This window comes from Hemiscyllium ocellatum, unplaced genomic scaffold, assembly GCF_020745735.1.
Source record: "Hemiscyllium ocellatum isolate sHemOce1 unplaced genomic scaffold, sHemOce1.pat.X.cur. scaffold_826_pat_ctg1, whole genome shotgun sequence".
Lineage (NCBI taxonomy): Eukaryota > Metazoa > Chordata > Chondrichthyes > Orectolobiformes > Hemiscylliidae > Hemiscyllium > Hemiscyllium ocellatum.
The window spans coordinates 105,650-126,682 of NW_026869256.1; the positions used below are offsets into that span (position 1 = coordinate 105,650).

Consider the following 21,033-nt stretch of genomic DNA (forward strand, 5'->3'; position numbering starts at 1 on the left):
GGATGGAAATTAAAAGAGAAATTAGTGATATATGTAAATGTGTCACAACTCCACAACATTTTAATGAGGATGATGTTGAAGCCTTCTTCATTTCAAGGAAAAACATGGCTAGGCAGATGAAATGGTCCGAAGATTTATGGGTAATGCGAGTTCAGACTAAACTCGAAGTCAGAGCGAGTAAGGGATTTGGTATGATATTACATGAGGTGTGAAAAGATTATGAATGAGTAAAATAGGCTACTTTCGGTGTTTCTGAACCGGTACCAGAAGTAAAGCGAGAGCGTTTCTGAAACACAGATCAGACTTATGTTGAGTTAAAAAGAAATAAACACAATACTTTTGATGGATGGATTCTTATTTGGATAAAGAGAGGATATTTCAGGCAATTAGAGAGATAATTCTGCTGGAGGAGTTCAAAAACACACTTTCAGAGATTGCAAGAATTGACGTGGAGGAGAAAAGATTTCGGAAAGTCAGAAGGGGAGCAGAATTAGTAGATGAGTACGTGGTGGTGCATAAGACAAGCTTTTGAACAGATATTCGTCCTGTGGAGGATCGAAATTGGCAGAAGGGGAGATTCTTCATTACTAAACAAAGAACTGGGCGCACTTGCAAGATATTAGAGCAGGAAAAAAAGAAGTCCAAGAGAGTGAAACGGAGGTGAAAGGCCTCAGCTGTTTCCATTCTGGCAAAGTTGAATACATAAAGACACAGTACTTGTTGTTAATTAAAGGCGTTGTGGAAAATAAAAGTGTTTAAAGAAGCTAAACTGGTGGCATTAATGAAGGTAATACAGGAGACTGCAAGAAGAGCTGAGGAGCTGCAGACGGATGTGCAGCCTCGGCAGGGGCTGGTTATGGAGTTATTACCTGATCTCTACAAAGGATCTGCCGCTGTGGTAACGTTTACTCAGAAAGAACGGGGGAGAAGACAAGAAGCTATAATTTTGAGAGTGACAGGATCTAACCAGTCGCTGGTAGTAAGGGATGGGCGAATATGTACCCTTTCATATCTGTTTCCCATGAGTGTCGTAATTTGTGGGATATATGAGTAGAAATTTAGCGTTCCCTTATGTAAGATCAGGTTGGAGCACCAATTTAAGCCGGGGAAATTTACGCTGGGCATGATAGACAGAGTGTCAGTTTCATGAATTCAGCTTGTGCTTGGAAATGATTTGGCAAGATCCAATTTGGAAGTGACTCCCCTTATTGTGGAGAAGCCCAAGGAAGACGAAGAAACTGAGGAGTTAAAACAGAAATATCTTTCTATTTTCCCAGACTGTGTGTTAAACAGATTCCACTCTCAATAGTCACAGCACCAAGTGACAAGTAAAAAGAAAGATGAAGAAGTTGAATTTAGATCAGCTGATACACTACTTGATGTGATTTCTGTAGTGGGCCGAAGTACACAAGATTGTGATGCCAATACCACACGGAGAGGAAGTGTTATGGGTAGCACATGAACTGCCTATAGGGGGTCACCGAGGGATACGAAACATGCAAGCTAAATACTAAACATTTCTATTGGCCTGGAATGCACACGGGATGTGGTTGGATTTTTCTGACAGTGTCATACATGTCAAATGGCAGGTAAGCCTCAGGCGGCAATAAAAACGCGCCTTTGTTGCCAATTGCCACAGTTGGAGAATCTTTCAGGTGGAATATAATTGATTGCGTGCATCCCCTCCCGAGAACTAAATGTCGGAACGAGTGCTTGTTGACTACAATGGATGTGCTATCCATATTTCCAATGGCAATTCCTTCCAGGAGTATCAAGGCCACAATTCTGGTAGAGGAGTTAGTAACTTTCTTCACACACTATGACCTAACTAGGCAGATTCAGTCGGACTAAGGGTCAAATTTTACTGCTCGACTGTTTAAGGAGGTTATTGATAGCTGAGATACAACACTTTAAATCTAGTGCATATCTTCCTGAATCCTTGGGAGCTTTAGAAAGATGTCTTAAGGCCTTGAAGAACTTGAAGAGAGCGTACTGTCAAGATTACCCGAATGATTGGGAAAAAGATATCCCATTCGTATTGTTTGCCATTAGGAATGTTCCAAACGTATCCATTTAGTCAATTTCTTTTTAGTTCATATTCGCACATGAAGTGATTGCCCTTTGGAATTAATTAAGGAAACAAATGACAGGGTCAAAGTCGAAGATCGCATAATTAAATCATGTATCGAAAGTGAGGGAGAGACTAAATTTGGTCGGTGATTCAGCAAAACTGCACCCAAAGATGGCACAGCGTAGAATTACGCAGGTGGCAGATAAAAATCTGGGACTCAGAAGTTTTCCCACGGGGATAACTTGTCAGTACTGATACCAATCATAGGTGATCCCTTTAAAGTTAGGTTTACTGGTCCCTGTGAAAAAGTTGAGTCAGTTGAACTATTTAGCAAAGATGTCAGATATAAAATAAAACTGTATTGGGTATGTCATGTGAACATGTTGAAAACGTATTACACAACAAAGGAAGAACTGGAGGAAGAGTTGTTCGTTACTGCCCAGCAGAGTGAGGAATCGAATTCAGTTGCTTTGAATTTTGATGTACCTCAAAACAGATTCTAAAATGATGAACTCCTTGAGGAGTGGGATGGATTAGAAAGCTGTCTGTCTCAGGAGCATAGAAAAGTGTTGAAAGATTTTTTTGTTCCGACAGAGTCAGGGTACATGCAAGAATCACATGGAGAGGACGAAAGCAATTGAACACGAAGTAGATGTAGGGAATTCTGCTGCGATAAAGCAGTATCCCTCTCGACTTAATCGTCTCAAAGGCTAACAGGACTAGATGCAGGTGAACACCATGCTTGACGAGAACATCATTAAACCAAGCCAGAGCGCGTGGAGTTCGCTGATTGTCTTAGTTACCAAACCACATGATTTGTGTTGAATTTCGTGTGGATTATGGAACGGCCAACGCCGTTACAAAATCGAACTCATATCCAACTTCTAGATTGGAGGACTACATCCAGAAAGTCGGACAAGCCAGTTACATCACCGAGTCGGGCATAATGCGTGGCTACTGGAAGGTACCATTGTCAAAGTTGGTGAACAAATCTCTGCGCTTGTAACTCCATATAGGCTATATCAGTTTAAAGTGATGCACTTTTGAATGAAGAACAAGCCCGGCACACCCAAAGACACTTGTACAGAGTTGTGGCCGGGTTGACAAATTGTGTAATCTATTTGGACGATGTAGTGATCCTTAGCAATTCAAGGAATGATCACAAGGGTCTGTTGGCAGAGCTCTTTGAACGACCACGAGAAGCGAAACTGATGACAAACATATAAAAAACAGAATTCAAGGAAGCAGAGGTGATGTTCTTGGGATGTAACATCGGTCATGGCAGGTTGAGCACCCTCTGGAACGTGAGGACGAAGGCTTCTGAGGAATTGCCATGCTCAACCTCAAAGAAAGAGTTTCTTTAATTCTTCAGACTTAGCGGACTCTATCAGAAGTTTGTTCCAAACTGTACTAGTATACTGGCATCGTTAACCGATTTGCTGAAGAAAAACACTACTTTTCGGTGTACAGCAACATGTCACGTGGCAATTGACCATTTGAAGCCGATATTAACCAGCAAACCAGCATTACCTGCACCAAACATCTAAAAAAACTTTTAAAGTAGCCATCGATGGTCGTTAGAGTTGGAGGTGTACTCCAACTGGAAAAATGAGCATGGGGAAGAACTGCCAGTTGATAACTTTTCATAGAAAATCAACATCTATCAGAAGAAATGCTCCCCAATCGAAAGAAAAGCTGTTGAGTTTGGTACTGGCGTTACAAATGTAATGTATGTGCCACGAATAATGGATCGGAGAGGTTATGTACACAGACCGCAATCCGCTAAAACGTTGTATATATGTAATAGTATGAGACTATTTCGTTGGCTTCTTATGGAAGAGACGTTCACTTTAAAAATCATGCATGTTGTGGGTCAGTAGAATGAAATCACAGATACGTTATCGCAGATTCAACTGATGGTGTTCAGATGAGATTGTCTTTATTTCATGTTTTATATGTTTATATAGAAAAAAGCTAAGCCGAAATTGTATGAAATTTATCGATATGTTAGGGTAAAGTATTTAAAAATAAAAATGAAAACATATCTTCATTATGATGGTTCATTGTTTCCTGGAGAGGCGATGTGTTTTAAACATATTAGTGCACATTTAAGAGATTTACAAGCAGCAGAACAACCAGACACAGAAACAAGTGTTCTCAGTAAGACAACGACGCAATCCTGGGTCGAACAATTCAATTCGTTCATTGCCTGGAGACATAAATAGTTCGAGTTTGGCCACTCAGTTTAAATTTTAATCAGGAAAATATATAAATTTCAATTCAAATTTTAATTGCGTCTCTTGAAAGTCTTTAAAAATAAACAAGGACCCAATCAGATGCTCTGGAGTATGAGATGGGGGACTTTGAACAGTTGAGAGGAGGACTGCCAAGACCTTGCATGTAACAATCTTCTTGAAAAAATATATATGTGGAAAATAACTTTTCGATCCGTGATCTTTGACACAGAATCTCCCAACAGGGACAAAGAAGAGACAGGAAGATCCGAAGACAAGAACCTACAGCTGCCTGGTTTTGATAAAGAAGTGCTGTTTTGTAAACCTTAGCTCGGAGTTTTATCTGAATAGCATTATCGAATGGAACATCAAAATGGGTAATAGAAATACGTGGGTTTTTTAATTAATCTCTCTCTTACTTTAGAAATGAAGTGCTGAATGTTTACTTGGTGTAGTTCTTGGCCAATCGAATTGTTTCAGATTCCTGTACAGCATAAATCGTTTCTGTGTTACTGGTTTTATCGTAAGCTGGAGGGTTTATGCTGTGTCATAACGAGTCTAAACAAATTTGGCAAAACCAGTGTGCCTCTGTGCAGTTCATTGAGTGAACTGGAGATTTGCACCATTCATGACCTGGATGAAGTGATTCTCCCCGCCGTGATCTGAATCTCCAAAACCGAAAGGCTACTCAAATTCTCCGTAGTTGACAGGATTTGAACCTGCGTGGGAATGACCCAATGGATTTCGAATCCATCGCCTTAACCACTCGGCCACAACTACAAATGGACACATGAGTTCCTCATTTCCAGGTCTCTGTCCCTGGGGAGATTAGCAGAAGTGAATCATTGTTTGGTTTATTTGAATTCAAAACCCACAGCTTTCAAATCGATGAAATATCGGGACAAAGTGGGTCTGGGTGATTCACCTCGATAGGTGGGATCTATATTCAAAATAAACGACGGTGGAAAATACAGAAAATTACTCAGCGGGTCGAACAGGATCTGGGCTGGGAAAAGGCGATTCAACGTTTCAAAACTTCTTCAGAACGTTATCAGAACTCCGTTTTCTCCCAGTAGTACTGACAAACCTGTTGACATTCCCCAGAATGTTCTATTTTTTTTCAGATTCCCAACATCCACAGTCCTTTGCATTAGCCATTGAAACGATATAGAAATTCCTTTGGATAAGATTCCTGTTTGGGGCACATTTTCGTGACCACATTAAAAACCCGGAGCTGTGCAGGAAAAAAAGCCAATGAAGTATGACCAGTGAGAGATCCGACCCTGGAACGTCCCAAACCACCAACCGTTTGGTTAATGGATGAACGTGTTGACCAATTACGCAACAGAGACGGGGTGAACTGACTCATTGTCCGATCCAAAAACAGGCTTTTCACGAATTCAAACTTCAGCCTGCCCTTTCACGAAGTGATTGATGTCCTGTATCCGTTTTTCTTTTGCAAAATAAATCCTGGGACATTCACTGCAGTGAAATGGCAACAATCCTGTACCCGCTGGAAACACATCCACGTCACAGCAACCAACTTTTCTACAACAGGATTCCTGCTCTCTTCGAGGCTTTCCCGTAACTTGTTTGTACCCGAGTCTTCACGTGGTCTTGTAGCTGTGGCGAGGTTTGAATTCCTGACGCGCAAAAATGAAAATCCTTTCAATGTCTCAGATTGGTTCATGTCGAGAGAACAACAGAATCAACCGTCGCGGCCTCTTAAAGACTGGCTGTGTTAAGTGGGACAATCCACCCTTCATTCACCTGTGGTTTCGCTTCCCAAAGAGATTCTAAAGTTTTCCAAAGTTGGAGACATGCGTTCACTGTTATTTTCCCTTGTTTTGTTTTAACCTTCCCAGTGGCAATATTTTCCCCAAACAGCTTCGCAATTCTCCACCTTGCATGATGTCCAGCGATGAGCAAAGCCCTTTTGTCGAGAAATTACTGAGGTTGGGATTCTTCTCTTTGGAACAAAGAAGGTTAACTGGAGATTTTTATGGTCTGTTTATAATGATAGGGGAGGGCGCAGTGCGGATGGGTGGGTTGATGTTGTGGAGGAAATGTTGCCAACGATCAGTGACAGTTTCCAGAAGACTGGGACTAAAGACATTTAACGAAAAACGAAATTTGCGAAGAATATATAGAGCCTAATCTCAGGGGAACCGTTAATTATTTAAGACACGGATGAGGAGGACATTCTGTCTTTGAGAGAGTAGCAAATCTGCAGAATTCTTTACACTGAAGGGTTGTCAAGGCTGAGTATAATCAAGGTTGAGACGGCCGCACAATTAGTCAGTTTGGGAATCAAGAAGAATGGGGATAAGGCGGAAAAGTGTCATTAGGAATTAACCAAATCAGACGTGACCTCATTAAAACTTGGAGCTGACCTAATGGGACGAATGGCTTCCATCTGTTCCAATATCTTATCGGTCAATTGGAAACTGCGAGAGACAATCGTGAAGAAAGAAATTGCAGGACGTTGAGAAAAGATGATTAAAATCAAACTGAGTCAACATCATTTGTTGAATGGAAAAACACACTTGACAACTTTGTCAGAGTCCTTTGATCATATTCCAAGCAGAGTTGATCAAATGTTTGTAGGCATTCCATAAGAGACCGTAGGAAAAGCCATTGAACAAGGTTGGAGTTCACGATGAAAAGTTAAGAAAAAGTCCAGGATTGTCCGTTGTTTAATTGAAGAAACGGAATCTGGATTATTGCGTATTTTTCAAGTTGTAAAAAGGTAATTAGTACAGTGCTGGAATGGTGAGTCATAGACTTCCATGATTTATATCTGCCTTAATTACTTGATGGAATTGGCAGAGTGAAATGTCCGCAGTTTTACTGACGATACACAACAGATGGGAGGACATTTTGCGATGAGGACAGTGGAATCTGGAAATGGTTAGTGACAAGTTGAGTGTGTGGGAATGCAACAGGTGCACGGAGGAGGTTGCAGAGTTGATAGTTTGGAGGGGAGGGTGATGCACATGGGTGGGAAGGAAATGGGACAGATGGGACAGGTCATAAGGATGGTGCTAGGCTGGAAGTTTTGAAGTGAGGTCAGGTGGAGGGAAGGGAAATGTGGAAACTGATGAAATCTTAATTGATGCCATGGGGTTGGAGGTCTCCGATGTGGAGATTTAGCTTTAGAACGTAGAACAATGAAACAATACGGCGCAGCACAAGCCCTTTGGCTTTTGATGTTGCGCCGACCAGTGTACTAATCTAAACTCATCCCCCTATATTATCCCATCATCATCCATGTGTTTATCCAAGGATTGTTTACATCTCCATAATTTAGCTGAGTTAACGACATTTACAGGCAGGGCATTCCACACCTTTACTTCTCTCTGAGCAAAGAACCTGGCTCTGACATCTGGCTTAAAACTGTAAACCCTCAATTTGCAGTTATGACCACTCGTACAAGCTGACATCATCTTCCTAAGAAAAATAGTTCCACCGTCTACCTTATCTAATCCTCTTATCATCTTGTAACTCCCGGGAGTAGTTTTGATTGCAGAGCTGTAGATTTGATTCAAACCAACAGCTCAGCGAGCAGACCTGCACCCTCAATCTTAACCTGAGCTGCACATCTTCACAAACCTTGCAAAAATCTTGTAACTCTGTATCATATCTGCTCTCAGACTTCTTTCCGATGAGAACAGACCCAAGTCTCTCAGATTTTCCTGATAAGACTATTCCTTCAGGACAGGCAATATCTTGTTCTATTTCGTCTCCAACTTTTCCAATGTTTACACATTCTTCCAGGAATGGGCGACCAGGCAGTTTTCTAAATATTCCAAGTGGAGCCACACAAGTGTTTTGTTTCGTTGCAGCATGACATTATGCTCAGGAACTCAATCCTCCACCAATAAAACCGACGACGTCGTACTCTTTCGCAGGAGCACACTGGTTAGTACTGCTGCATCGCAACACCAGCGACGCGAATTCAGTTCCTCCGTCAAGCGGCTATCTGTGTGGGTTTTCCCCCGGTACTCTGTTTTCCCCTCACAATCCAAAAAATGTGCAGGTTCGGTAAAGGGGTAAGTGAAGGAAAATGGGTCTGTCTGAGTCTCGCCTTGGAGGGTCGGTTTATACTTGTTGGGCCGCAAGGTCTGTTTGCACACGGTAAGTAATCCAAAAAAATAATCAAACTGGCTTGAAACTATGTACATGGACTCCAAGGTCACTCTTCCCATCCACATTACCAAAAATCTTTCCATTAACTCAGTATTCTGCCTTCCTGTTATTGTTCCCAAAGTGAATCACTTCACATTTAGCTGCATTGAACTTTATTTGCCACCTCTAAGACCAATTTTGCAAATTATTCCAGCTCCCCTGCAACCTGCAACAGTTTTCCACGCTGCCCACTACTCCAGCACCTTTAGTGTTATCTGCAAGCTTACTAACTCATTCACCCTATGCCTGCTTCTTAGTCATTTACGAAAATGACAAACAACAGTGATCCCAAAGCAGATCGTTGTGCCACACCACTCCTTACCGGATTCCAGGGTGAATATTTTCATTAGCCACCACTTGCTGCCTTCTCACAGAAAGCCAGTTTCTAATCTAAACAGCGAAATCATCGTCAATACCATGCCTCTGCATTTTCTCCAACAGCCTAACATGTGGCTTCTTATCAAAGGTTTTACAGACGTCACGTACACCACGTCAAGTGCCCTACCCTCATCCAGATGCTTGGTCACCTTCTCGAAAATCTCACGAAACCATGTGGACCCTCTGAAATCAAGTTGTTGCTGGCTGAATGATTATACATCCTGTCTCTTATACTCAGTTCCATATTCTTTCCTACAAGAAAGGTAAGGCTCACTGGTTCAAGATTACTTTGGTCATCTGTATTACCCTTCTTCAACAAGGCAACTACTTTTGCTATTCTCCAATCTTCGAGTGCTGTAGACAATATCGAAAATAAAGATCAAAGGCAAAGGCTCTGCAATCTCCCCCCGGCTTCCCAGGAAATCCTTGGATAGATCCCAGTTCACCCAGGGGACTTACTTATTTTCGCCCCTTCCAGAATTGTTAACAAGTCCTCCTCGTAAACCGCATTGTAAACCATCCAGTCTAGTAGTCTGTATCTCAGATTCTCCTCGACACCGTTGTCTTAAACCAATATGAATACTAACGATAAATATTCGTTAGCGCCTTCCTACCTCCTCTGACTCCACACACAATTCATCACTCCTATTTTTGACTAGTCCTCATCTTCCTCTCGTCGTTCTTTGGTTCCTGATATACACATAGAATTCCGTAGGGTTTTCTAAGATTCTATCCGCAAGCGACTTCTCATGTCCTCTCCTGTCTCTTCTGGACTCTCTGTACAGGTTGTTCCTAACTAACTTGTAACTCTCAATCGCCCTCACTGAGCCTTCAAGTCAAATCCTAACATAAGCCTCCTACTTTCTCTTGACATGAGCTTTAAGTTCTTTAGAAAACCACGGCTGCTTCGCTCGACAACTTCCTTCATAACTGACAGGTACATACTCATCAAGTACATGCGATATCTGTTCCTTTAACAAGCTCCACATTTCAATTGGGCTCATACCAACCGTTTCCTTTCACATCTAGTGCAAACTAAATCTTGACAAATGTCATCCTAATTGCCTTTCCCTCGGATATAACTCTTTCCCTGCAGTACATAACTATCCCTTTCTATTGGTTAAGTTAACATACCGAACTGTGTTCACGATGACTCAATTGCTCACCTACCTTCACATCTAACACCAGGCCAATTACACAGTAACAAATCCAATGTGGCCAGGCAAAATAGTGAGAGAGAGTTCAGCCTGTAAACGTTTGCACCTTTTCCATTTTCAAATGTAGGATGTAGCATGCTTTCTGAAGAAGTCATCTTAGCAGCTGATCTGTCGCTGACAAACACTGCAGGAAGGCGTGATAACTTGCTACATATGCTGTCAAACGAGGATTGCATAAGCAACATGAGTCATTGAGGAAAACGTGCAGTTGAGTTCTGTGCTGTTGCTGACTCTAAAGCAAGTGCGTCCTTCGAGAGCAGAAAGAATCCCACTGCTAGATTACAATTCAAATGCATTTGGCGTAAGGTTCTCAGCAGTTTATCAGCAGCACATAACCCTGACTCCAAAGGTCTGTGAGTTTCCAGAAGCACAGTGAGCGATCGTTGAAGGTACGTTTCTCCAGACGATATTTGGCAACATGACAAAGTGCAGCTGAGCTGGTGGCATTGTGATTGAACTTGCATGCGTCCGGACATTGCGCTTAATTTTGGATATTAGAGCAAATGGTTAGCTCGAGTGTGCGCGTTCGGAAAAGTCAATGCTTTTTTTTGTTGAAAAGTTTTGCAACGAAAGGAAATACCTCAGAAGAGCGTGCGATCGATATCAAATCAGAAAATGAATAGCCACCATGATTCTGAGAAAGGGCAATGTAGGAATTTGCCGTGAATTGGCAGCTCTGTTGATCAGTTAGCTCAGCCGGTTAGAGCGTGGTGTTAATGACACCAAGATCGTGCGTTCAATCCCCCCAGTGGCCATGGGAAGCGCTCGTGTGGTTATCTACCCTGTGCCCAGGTTCGTCCCGGTTTTTGATTTCAACCCTGGCAAGAACCTGTCACATGATCGATTCAGATGTGTATTCGTTCGAAAGCCGATCATCGCTGTCTTAGAACGGCAACTCGTTGGTCCCATGCCGGATCTCAGCTGCGTTGCTGTATTTCTAAACAAAGTGAACCACGAAATCACCAAGCCGAAAGCCTCGCCAGCGCAATAAAACATTTGTCAGGGATAGACGCACAACTCGATCGCCTTACCCTTGATGACTCTTGGATGATGTCTGCAGCAAATCAATCAATCTCAATTGATTTCACAACGAAATGCAAAACATGAAATATATGCAGTATTCAGTCGACCTGGCACAATCTCGGAGGAGAACCAGAGTTCAGGCTTCAATTCAAATCAAAGATACGTTCATCTTATTTTCCTGGATCTCTGTTACTACTTTTCACGCGACTTCCAGAGGGAATTCATTCGCTTGTTCACCTCTTATGCATCGACACTGGAGTTATCATGTGCCCAGCAATATCATAGAGCCATTAATAGAAGCAAATTACTGCAGATGCTGGAATCTGAAACCAAAAGAGAAAATGCTGGAAAATCTAAGCAGATCTGGCACCATCTGCAAGGAGAGAAAAGAGCTATTGTTTCGAGTATAACTGACCCTTTGTTAAAGATTTTTTTAAAAAATGGGGAGGATTAGGGAGCTATTTACACCATGCTGAGAGAAGGTGAGTCAGGTCTCCAGATGCAAAGGTGATAATGACAGAGCACGGAGAGATTTAAGGGAGATTAGGAGCTGCGAATGACCAAGGCTGAAGCCAGTGCTATGTGACAAAATATGTGGGGGATGTGTGAAGCAGACTAAATGGAAAACAGGGGAGAAGCGTAACAAAGCGGGAAGAGGAGAGGGAAAACGTATTGAAAGAGTGGGAAGCGACAGAAAGAGAGACAATCAAGAAAGAAGAGGTACAGAACAGTGAAAAAACACAAACGAAAAAGGTAATTAATATAATTGAAAATAAAATTATCTGATGTTGTTGGAATTTAACAATTTCGGCAATTTTACTTCATTATTTTATTCATTTTTTTATCATTTTACCAGCAATATTATAGACCCAACAAATATGGACAACACTGAAAACACAGTTTTTGATCGAATTCGTCCATTCCGAACAGATATCCTCACCTGATCCAGCCGCGATTGCATGCACTGACCCATGTCTCTCTAAAGCTTTACTATTCAAATACACGTCCAAATTCGTTAAAACTATTGGAATTGTACCAGTCATCACCAGCTTGTCTGGCAACTTATTGCAGACACACACCATCCTATGCGTGAAGCCGTTGCTCCTCATTGCCTTTCGAATTCTCACTCGCCCACAACAGATGTATACCCTCTCGTTCTGCACTGCCCCAACTGAGGGAAAGGAACTTATCTACTTACCTGATTCATGTCCCTCATGATTGAAAAACCTCCATAAGATCTGCTCCCAGCCTCTGACGCGCCAGGCAAAATAGTGAGACAGCGTTCAGCCTGTAAACGTTTGCACCTTTTCCATTTTCAAATGTAGGATGTAGCATGCTGTCTGAAGCAGTCATCTTAGCAGCTGATCTGTCGCTGACAAACGGTGCAGGAAGGCGTGATAACTTGCTAAATATGCTGTCAAACGAAGGTTGCATAAGCAACATGAGTCATTGAGGAAAACGTGCAATTGAGTTCTGCTCTGTTGCTGACTCGAAAGCAACTGCGTTCTTCTGGTTCTGTTCGCCGAACTGAAAGTTTTTGCTGCAAACGTTTCGTTCCCTGGCTCGGGAACATCATCAGACCTGTTGGAGCCTCGTGTGAAGCGCTGCTTTGATGTTTCTTCCGGTATTTATATTGTTTTGTTCTTGCCGCTTCCGGATGTCAGTTTCAGCTGCAGTGATTTGTATATGGGGTCCCGGTCGATGTGTCTGTTGATGGATGTTCTTGCTGCTTCCGGTTGTCAGTTTCAGCTGTAGTGGTTTGTATATGGGGTCCAGGTCCATGTGTCTGTTGATGGAGTTAGGGGATGAATGCCATGCTTCTACGAATTCTCTGGCTGTTCTCTGTCTGGCTTATCCTATGATAGTGGTGTTTTCCCAGTCAAATTCATGTCCCTGGTTGTCTGAGTGTATGGCTTTAGGGATAGCTGGTCGTGTCGTTTTGTGGCTAGCTGATGTTCATGGATGCGGATTGTTAGCTGTCTTCCTGTTTGTCCTATATAGTGTTTCGTGCAGTCCTTGCATGGTATTTTGTAAACTACGTTAGTTTGGCTCATGCTGGGTATTGGGTCCTTTGTTCTAGTGAGTTGTTGTCTGAGCGTGGATGTTGGCTTGTGTGCTGTTATGAGTCCTAAGGGTCGCAGTAGTCTGGCTGTCAGTTCTGAGACGCTCCTGACGTATGGCGGAGTGGCTAGTCCTCTTGGTTGTGGCATGTCCTCGTTCCGTGGTCTATCTCTTAGGCATCTGGTGATAAAGTTTCGTGGGTATCCGGTTTTGGCGAATACCTAGTATAGATGTTCCTCTTCCTCTTTTCGCAGTTCTGGTGTACTGCAGTGTGTTGTGGCTCTTTTGAATAGTGTCCTGATGCAGCTTCGTTTGTGTGTGTTGAGGTGGTTACTTTCATAGTTTAAGACTTGGGCTGTGTGTGTTGGTTTCCTGTGCACCCTTGTGGTGAATTCTCCGTTGGGTGTTCTCTCTATTAACACGTCTAGGAATGGGAGTTAGCTATCCTTTTCCTCTTCTCGTGTGAATCGGATTCCCGTGAGTGTGGCGTTGATGATTCTGTGTGTTTTTTCTATATCTGTGTTTTTGATGATTACAAAGGTGTCATCAACATATCTGATCCAGAGTTTGGGTTGGATTTGTGGTAGGGCTGTATGCTCTAACCTATGCGTAACTGCCTCTGCTATGAGTCCCGAGATTGGTGATCCCATGGGTGTTCCGTTGATTTGTTCGTATATCTGATTGTCGAATGTAAAGTGTGTGGTGAGGCACAGGTCCAGTAGTTTAAGTATGCCGTCCTTGTTGAGAGGTTCGGCCTCCTGTGTTCTGTTATGTATGTCCAGTAGGTTGGCTATTGTTTCTCTGACTAGGGTTTTGTCAATTGAAGTGAACAGTGCCGTCACGTCGAATGATACCATAGTTTCTTCTTTGTCTGTGTGTGTATTCCTGATGATGTCCAAGAATTCCAGTGTTGATTGTATGGAGTGTTTGGATCCGCTGACTAGGTGTTTCCCTAGCCAGGGAACGAAACGTTTGCAGCAAAAACTTTCAGCTCGGCGAACAGAACCACAACAACGGATACCCGAGCTACAAATCTTCAATCAAACTTTAAACAACTGCGTTCTTCGGGAGCAGAAAGAATCCCACTGCTAGATTACAATTCAAATGCACTTGGCATAAGGTTCTCAGCAGTTTATCAGCAGCATATAACCCTAACTCCAAAGGTCTGTGAGTTTGCAGAAGCACAGTGAGCGATCATTGAAGGTACGTTTCTTCAGACGATGTTTGGCAACATGACAAAGTGCAGCTGAGCTGGTGGCATTGCGATCGAAATTGCATGCGTCCGGACATTGCGCTTAATTTTGGATATCAGAGCAAATGGTTAGCTCGAGTGTGCGCGTTCGCAAAAGTCAATGCGTTTTTTGTTGAAAAGTTTTGCAACGAAAAGAAATACCTCGGACGAGCGTGTGATTGATATCAAATCAGAAAATGAATAGCCGCCGTGATTGTGAGAACGGGCAATGTAGGCATTTGCTTTCGCGAGGTAGCTGCGTTGGTCGGTTATCTCAGCCGGTTATTCTTATTTTCCTGGATCTCTGTTACTACTTTTCACGCAACTTCCAGGGGGAATTCTTTCGCTTGTTCACCTCTTATGCGTCGACACTGGAGTTATCATGTGCCCAGCAATATCATAGAGCCATTAATAAAAGCAAATTACTGCAGATGCTGGAATCTGAAACCAAAAGAGAAAATGCTGGAAAATCTAAGCAGATCTGGCACCATCTGCAAGGAGAGAAAAGAGCTAACGTTTCGAGTATAACTGACCCTTTGTTAAAGATAAATGAAAAAAGGAATGGGGAGAATTAGGGAGCTATTTGCACCATGCTGAGAGAAGGTGAGTCAGGTCTCCAGATGCAAAGGTGATAATGACAGAGCACGGAGAGATTTAAGGGAGATGAGGAGCTGCGAATGACCAAGGCTGAAGCCAGTGCTATGTGACAAAATATGTGGGGGATGTGTGAAGCAGACTAAATGGAAAACAGGGGAGATGCGTAGCAAAGCGGGAAGAGGAGAGGAGAAACGTATTGAAAGAGTGGGAAGCGACAGAAAGAGAGACAATCAAGAAAGAAGAGGTACAGAACAGTGGAAAAACACAAATAAAAAATTTAATTAAAATAATTGAAAATAAAATTATCTGAAGTTGTTGGAATTTAACAACTTCGACAATTTTACTTCATTATTTTATTCATCTTTTTTATCATTTTACCTGCAATATCATAGAGCCAGGAGATATGGACAGCACTGAAAACACAGTTTTTGATCGAACTCGTCCAGTCCGAACATATATCCTCAACTGATCCAGCCGCGATTGCATGCACTTGACCCATGTCTCTCTAAAGCCTTCCTATTCAAATACATGTCAAAATTCCTTAAAAGTATTGGAATTGTACCAGTCATCACCAGCTTGTCTGGCAACTTATTGCAGACACGCACCATCCTCTGCATGAAGCCGTTGCTCCTCATTGACTTTCGAATTCTCACTCGCCCACAACAGATGTATACCCTCTCGTTCTGCACTGCCCCAACTGAGGGAAAGGAACTTATCTACTTACCTGATTCATGTCCTTCATGATTGAAAAACCTCCATAAGATCAGCTCCCAGCCTTTGACGCGCCAGGCAAAATAGTGAGACAGCGTTCAGCCTGTAAACGTTTGCACCTTTTCCATTTTCAAATGTAGGATGTAGCATGCTGTCTGAAGCAGTCATCTTAGCAGCTGATCTGTCGCTGACAAACGGTGCAGGAAGGCGTGATAACTTGCTAAATATGCTGTCAAACGAAGGTTGCATAATCAACATGAGTCATTGAGGAAAACGTGCAATTGAGTTCTGCGCTGTTGCTGACTCTAAAGCAACTGCGTCCTTCGGGAGCAGAAAGAATCCCACTGCTAGATTACAATTCAAATGCACTTGGCATAAGGTTCTCAGCAGTTTATCAGCAGCGTATAACCTAACTCCAAAGGTCTGTGAGTTTACAGAAGCACAGTGAGCGATCGTTGAAGGTACGTTTCTCCAGACGATGTTTGGCAACATGACAAAGTGCAGCTGAGCTGGTGGCATTGCGATTGAAATTGCATGCGTCCGGACATTGCGCTTAATTTTGGATATTAGAGCAAGTGGATAGCTCGAGTGTGCGCGTTCGGAAAAGTCAATGCTTTTTTTTGTTGAAAAGTTTTGCAAAGAAAGGAAATACCTCAGACGAGCGTGCGATCGATATCAAATCAGAAAATGAATAGCCACCGTGATTGTGAGCACGGGCAATGTTGCCATTTGCTTTGGCAGTGCAGCTGGGTTGGTCGGTTAGCTCAGCCGGTTACAGCGTGGTACTAATAACGTCAAAGCTGTGGGTTCAATCCCCACACTGGCCATTTGAAGCGCTCGCGTCGTTAGCTACGGGGCGCCAAGGTCAGTCGTGGCTTCTAATTTCACCGCCTGCAAGAACTTGTCACATGATCGATTCCGATGTGTGTTCATTCGAAAGCTGACTGCCGCTGTCTTGGCAACTCGTTGGTCCCATGCCGGATCTCAGCTGCGTTGCTGTATTTCCAAAAGAAGTGAACCACGAAATCACCAAGCAGAAAGCCTCGCCAGCGCAATTAAACATTTGACAGGGATAGACGCACAAGTCGATCGCCGTACCCTTGATGTCTCTTGGATGTTTTCTGCAGCCAATCAATCAGTCTCAATTGTTTTCACAAAGAAATGCAAAACATGAAATATATGCAGTATTCAGTCGACCTGTCACGGTCTCGGTGGAGAACCAGAGTTCAGGCTTCAATTCAAATCAAAGATTCGTTCTTCTTATTTTCCTGGATCTCTGTTACTACTTTTCACGCGACTTCCAGATGGAATCCATTCGCTTGTTCATCACTTATGCATCGACACTGGAGTTATCATGTCCCCAGCAATATCATAGAGCCATTAATAGAAGCAAATTGCTGCAGATGCTGGAATCTGAAACCAAAACAGAAAATGCTGGAAAATCTTAGCAGATCTGGCACCATCTGCAAGGAGAGAAAAGAGCTAACGTTTCGAGTATAACTGACCCTTTGTTAAAGATAAATAAAAAACGAATGGGGAGAAATAGGGAGCTATTTACACCACGCTGAGAGAAGGTGAGTCAGGTCTCCAGATGCAAAGGTGATAATGACAGAGCACGGAGAGATTAAACGGAGATTAAGAGCTGCGAATGACCAAGGCTGAAGCCAGTGCTATGTGACAAAATATGTGACAAAACAGTGAACAAACACAAATAATAAAGGTAATTAAAATAATTGAACACAAAATTTTCTGAAGTTGTTGGAATTTAACAACTTCACTTCATTATATTATTCATCTTTTTTATCATTGTACCTGAAGTATCATAGAGCCAACAGATATGGCTGCAATTGACGAACAAAGCACTTCCTGCCCAGTTTCGAACTGGGGAACCTTTCGCGAGTAAGGCGAACGTGATGACCACTACACTACAGAAACCAGCCTCCGCCAGCCGCGCTGCGGCTCTGTGGCACCCAGCACTGAAATGTGAAGACATTCTCCGTTTCACCTTTCATTTTCCAACAGCTCGTTGTCATCCAGGGTAATTGACATCTTGAAAACACTGCAGAAACGCATGACTTCCTTACTTTTGCTCCGACTGACCATACCTCGTGAAATTTTCCCAGATCCTCAGTTGAGGATCCTCCATGGTCCCACTCCGACTCGCACAGCTGCTGGGATGTGCACGGCTGCAATGTCAATTTCGCAGTAGGTAATGAAAGCCAATCAATCAGGACAAAAATCAATAGTGTGCTGAGTCTATCTTCTCAGACTCTTTACACCCACAAATGTATCTGTGACTGCGTGAGAACATATGTTCGGTTATGATTTGGTCAAATCACCATGAGCTGCTTGACATTACTTCAATTTCGATTCTTGCTTTGCTAAATGATTTCACCCATTGCTCGAAACAGGACAACTTTCACGTTGACACGGAACACGAAACACACCGGACTACAGGGAAAATGCACAAAGCTGAGCAGGCCGTGTTCCACATCATACCGTGCAGCATCGTTTCAGTCACTGTGTCTGTTCGAGATGCCACTTTCCTTGCCTTTTACCTTAACCGTGCAATTTGCTGCAGAGATGTTCACACCTGGACATGTGCCACATGGATATCAACTGAGTTGGAAACCTGTGTGGGAATCGACAAGGAGCGACTCAATAAATCTTGCTAAACTCCATGGTGCTTATCAGAAATGCAGTTTCTGTCCAAGTCAATCGAAAAGGCAGTTTCTGAAGATCGTAACAGAAGTTACTGCTCACCCCACCCCCACTCCGGAAGAGGTGATAACTGCCCTTGAGTGCTTTTTGTTCTCGATGTGATGAGCTCTCACGCCTGAGTCACCTTCACGTCTCTTGTTGCTGAGTGACTCACAAAGAAGGAGTTTCACCAGAGCTGCAACTGCCTCACTTTCCCACTCGCTCTCCCCGTTAACATTTTCCTGCTCGTCAGTGATTTAATGAAAACCAAAAGGATGGGATGTCATTCTGTAGCCTCTCTGCCGATTCCTCCGTTTCAGTACCAACACGGCTTACATCTCGGGGCTCACCTTAATACTAGCGACGTTATGAAAGCACAAGTCCAAATGTTCCTCTGAGAGTGCAATTCCTTTCATTGCTGTTCCTGACTGAATGAGTCACTAACGAGCGAACTGAACTTAACCATAATTCAGCACCTCTGCTGCCAATTCTCGCACGTTCAATAACGACAGACAGCTTCCAAATGAGGTCTTTCAGATACGACTTTGGGCTACATTTGACAGACAGACTAGTTCAGGAATCTGTGGTGTACTGTGACACCAGCGCGTCAGCTTCTTCCTTGTCTTTGAACCGGCCCGCCTGCACAAGGAATGCAAACGTGGTACTGCTTTTGGTGAAAGATTCAGAACACGGTAACTACACTCTGAAGCAGAATGCCATATGATCAGACCCGGGCTGGAGAAAAACTTTACAATGCTTTGCAAACTAATTTAATGGAATTGCATCACATTTCACAAAGAGAGCAGATTTGTTCGAGCATTTTCGAAGGCAGGTTTGCAGATGGGAGAGTGAGCAAGAAAGCTCCGTTCTTGTCCGTGTAAAAGGCTACAAATGAAGAGTAAAGCAGTTTTTGCCCAGTTTCGAACTGCGGACTTTTCGCGCGTGAGGCGAACGTGATGACCACTACACTACAGAAACTGGCCCCAGCCGGGCCCTTTGCGGCTCTGTGGCATCCAGCACTGAAAGTTGAAGCCATTCTACGTTTCACCTTTCTTTTTCCAATAGCTCGTTTTTATCCAGGGTAATTGACATCTTGAGTAAGTAAAAAAAATAGAAGTGAAATCAGTGACAAAATATAGACAAGGATGTCGTCAATGTTTGGACTGTAGAGTGAAGTGGATTAGGCTGGGACAACTTTCCCGGCAGCATAACAGCTGCGACATGATTTTATGGAATGGATTTCAACTGAGTATTTACGTGTTTTACCCAAGCTAGGGTGAGTTGTAAACTCGAGAGCATGGGTTTAAGTTGAGAGGTCTGAAATTGACGAAGGACCCCGAGGCACATTTCCCACACACAAGGTTATGGGTGTATGGAATGAGCTAGCAGAGGGAGTGGAGGAGGCTATTGCACTCACAAAATTGCAATGGTAATCGGATGAGTTTCTGGATATGATGGGTTTAGAGGGATTGAGGCCAAATGCTGTAGAACGGGACTTGTTTAATTTTGGTTATGTGGTGAGCATGGATGAGATACACCGAAGTATCTGTTTTCACGCGGTGTATCCCAATAACCTTGTGTTGCTTACACCGGTTTTAAAGGATTACTTTTCAGTGGAGCTTGCCGTCGCAGTCTGTGGCACAATCATTTAGTCTGTTCGACTGCTCACGGGAAAGGTAGTATTGTGAAACACTGCAGAAACGAACGACTTCCTTACTTTTGATCCGACTGATCATACTTCGTCAAATTTTCCCAGATCCTCAGTTGAGGATCATCCATGGTCCCTCTCCGACTCGCACAGCTGCTGGGATGTGCCCGGCTACAATGTTAATTTCGCAGCAGATAATGAAAGCCCATCAATACTGAGACTATCTTCTCAGACTCTTGTCAGCGACAAATATATCTGTGACTGCGTGAGAATATATGTTCGGTTATGATTTGGTCAAATCACCATGAGCTGCTTGACATTACTTCAATTTCGATTCTTGCTTTGATGAATGATTTCACTCATTGCTCGAAACAGGACAACGTTCACGTTTACACGGAACACCAAACACACCGGACTACAGGGAAAATGCACAAAGCTGAGCAGGCCGTGTTCCACATCATACCGTGCAGCATCGTTTCAGTCACTGTGTCTGTTCGAGATGCCACTTTCCTTGCCTTTTACCTTAACCGTGCCATTCACTGCAGAGATGTTCACACCTGGACATGAGCCACATGGATATCAACTGAGTTGGAAACCTGTGTGGGAATCGACAAGAAGCGAATCAATAAATTTTGCTAAACTCCATGGTGCTTATTAGAAATGCAGTTTCTGTCCAAGTCACTCGAAAAGGCAGTTTCTGAACATAGTAATAGAAGTTACTGCTCACCCCACCCCAACTCCGACAGACGTGCTAACTGCCCTTGAGTGCTTTTTGTTCTCGATGTGAAGAGCTCTCACGCATGAATCACCTTCACGTCTCTTGTTGCTGAGTGACTCACAAAGAAGGAATTTCACCAGAGCTGCAACTGCCTCACTTTCCCACTCGCTCTCCCCGTTTACATTTTCCTGCTCGTCAGTGATTTAAAGAAAACCAAAAGGATGCGATGTCATTCTGTAGCCTCTCTGTCGATTCC

General features: G+C 43.1%; 1 non-coding gene across 1 annotated transcript; it reads right to left on the minus strand.

Annotated features, from left to right (window-relative positions):
- Nucleotides 1–5,003: 5,003 nt before the first annotated feature.
- Nucleotides 5,004–5,085, minus strand: trnas-cga (transfer RNA serine (anticodon CGA)). The gene has a single exon. It is a non-coding gene; the product is annotated as a tRNA-Ser (tRNA).
- Between the last annotated feature and the right edge of the window lie 15,948 nt (nucleotides 5,086–21,033).